We start from the raw sequence: 2,839 nt of genomic DNA, 5'->3' as shown, positions 1-2,839 counted from the left end.
GGTCTAAATAGAGAATAGAGTTTACCCCAATATCTAAGAAGCCATGAAGCAAATTTCAGCAACCCCCCAGGCAACCCTAAAGCTCCCCTCTGTTGCAGAACAGTGGGCACGTAACAGCTTTAGTGTTAAGCAAACCACAACTCTATTACCTTCATCTTCTCTACAGATCAGGTAAACACAAGGTTCCAAAGCCCTCCTGTTAATAAAGACTTAAATGTCCAGCTATAATGCCAGGTCATAAGGGAGGAGAGAGATCAGTCTCTTTAATTAAAATAATATTTTAATTTTTAATTTGTACCAGATCAGAGGTAAACTCTGTTCCTACGAAATGATGGCTGGTATACCTTTGTTCAGTTAATGATTAGCAAATATTTATTAAACACATCATACTATACACCAGTGATTGTTATAGATGTTGGAGATACATTGTTAAATAAAACTGAACTTCTCTGCAGCTAAATGAATCCCCCAAAAATCATATTCCAGGAGCTTACATGGTAACACTAAAGAAAGCTTTATGTCCCTATAAAAATGATTTTACATCCAAATACATTTTTATCTGAATCATTCAAAACATGTTAAGCAAGAAACCGTATTCAGTGATAAAACAAGCTACGTGGTGTTAATGTAACCAATAGTCCAAATAACAATAAAATTATTAGGCAGCTTTTGTAGGGTGTAAACCAAACTTGCAGTTAAAGGCCAGTGGGTGATCCATGACTGTCTCACCACAGTTAGACTTGAGAATTCCCATTCTGGAGATAAGGAAGCAGAGGGGATGTATTTGTATAAGGTCATGCAGCTGCCCTATGTTGGGCCAGAACTTTCTCCAAGTGAGACGGTGTACGTTTCCATGAGGCCATGTCGCTATATCCCTTCACTCCTTTCTCTGATCATCCCCCAATGTCTTCACCTTTGTCCTTCACTTGCTCTGAGCAAGTATTGGTGTACTTACATAAATCTACCACGAATTGTAGACAGCAACTTAAACATAAACTTTGTGAGGTATACAAATGTCCAATCTCTTTGTTGTTTTGTATACCTGAAACTAATCTTTAAAAAAAGTTTGTTAGGGTAACTGAGGTCATTTTCAGTTAAATAATACTTGAATTAAGTTTAGTTCCCCAGACTGTTTCAACTTTAAAATACAAACTAGCCTATCTTAAAGAATGCCTTTCTGGATGTATTTATTCCATGACCAGTCCAGGCAGCTGCTTCTTGGAGTTCTAAGCTTTGGTTGTTTGTTTCCAGAGCCACAGCCTAAAGCCAGACTCCTGGCCCTTGAGCTTTCTGAAGACCTGGGACAGTCCTCCATGTTTTCTTTAGTCCCCAATCTCCCCATCCCACACAGCTATTATCTGCCAGCTACTACTGTCAACAAGTGCATGCTTACCTCTTGATTGTATCTCCTCCTTTCAAATTTGAGAATGGCTTCTGTCAAAAACATCTCCTTCTTGTTTTTTGTCTTATAGGTCAATGGTTCTCATACTCTAGCTGCATCAGAATAATCATGAGGGCTTGTTAAAACAGATTGTCGACTCCACCCCAGAGTTTCTGATTCAGTAAGTCTAGGGTGAGGCCCGTGAATTTGCATGTCTAACAGGTTTCTAGATGATGCTGATGCTGCAGGTCCTGAGACTGCACTTATGGAACCACTGCTCTAGTTCAGTGATGCTCAGTACTGGTTACATAGTAGAGTCCCTTTAGGAGATTTTTAAAATAGAGGTGTCCAGGTTCCGCAGTGATTCTGATGCTATGGGAGGGCCCTAGCATCATTTTTAAAAAAACTACCCAGATGTTTCTACATCTATAGGAATAAGTAACAATTTTAAATTGTGACAATACAAAATGCTGTCCATGCATAAAAATGGATCTCTCATATTTTGGATTGTAAATGGTACAACCACTCTGGAAAATGGTTTGACAGTTTCTTCAAAAACTAAACATACACTTAACATATAATATAGCCATTGTGCTCCTGGTCTTTTTTCCCAGAGAAATGGACACATGTTCACACACAAGCATGTACATGACATTTCATAGCAGTTTTCTTTGTAGTAGCCAAAAAAATGGAAATGACCAAAATGTCCTCCAATCAGTGAATAGTTAATCTGTGGTATATCTACACTAAGGAATGCTACTCAGCAATTGAAAGAAATAAACTATCAATATATGCAAAAGTTAGATCTCAAGGGCATTATGCCAAGTTCCTAAAAAAAATGGCAATCTCGATTTTCCCATCTCCCCTTTCAGTCTTATCACGCAGAAGAACTAGATCGTGAAAAAAGGAGGACTTGGGGTGGAACTGCCATTTCCTCCGTTTTCAGTCTCTGCGCCTTGCACAGGCCTCCCAACTGCTATGTTGGGACAGAGCATCCCATGGTTCACAACCTCTGTGGTCCGTAGGAGCTACTATGAGGAGGGCCCAGGGAAGAATGTGCCATTCCAGTGGAAAACAAGTTGTGGTTGCTAGGTATGTTGACTCTGCCCTTTGGAACTGGATTCGCTGCACCTTTCTTTATAGTAAGACACAAACTGCTTAAGAAATGAGGATGTTTTACTTAATCCATGAAGCAGATATGAGGAGGAGCATTTTAAGAGGTGCAGTCACTTTGAAAAATGGATCCAACTGTTGAATTCAACATACTAGATATGTTTGTAAATAAACTTATGGCATGAATCCTTAATGTGTCTTCTCTGAAATACAAAATGTGATTATTGAAAAAAAAATGCCAATCTCAAAAGTCACATGCTGTATGATTCTATTTATGTAATATTTTTAAAATAATGAAATTATAGAGAAGGGAAACAGATTAGTGTTGTCAAGGATTAGGGATGG

General features: G+C 38.6%; 1 pseudogene; it reads left to right on the top strand.

The window, feature by feature from the left end:
- The first annotated feature begins 2,359 nt into the window (after positions 1 to 2,359).
- LOC109434574 (cytochrome c oxidase subunit 7C, mitochondrial pseudogene) lies at positions 2,360 to 2,550 on the top strand (annotated as a pseudogene).
- Positions 2,551 to 2,839: the final 289 nt, after the last annotated feature.

This window comes from Rhinolophus sinicus, chromosome 17 (genome assembly GCF_057876585.1).
Source record: "Rhinolophus sinicus isolate RSI-liver-muscle chromosome 17, RSI-T2T, whole genome shotgun sequence".
In the NCBI taxonomy this organism is placed as follows: domain Eukaryota; kingdom Metazoa; phylum Chordata; class Mammalia; order Chiroptera; family Rhinolophidae; genus Rhinolophus; species Rhinolophus sinicus.
Note: the sequence above shows the minus strand (reverse complement) of the source record. Positions and strands in the feature narration are given on the sequence as shown.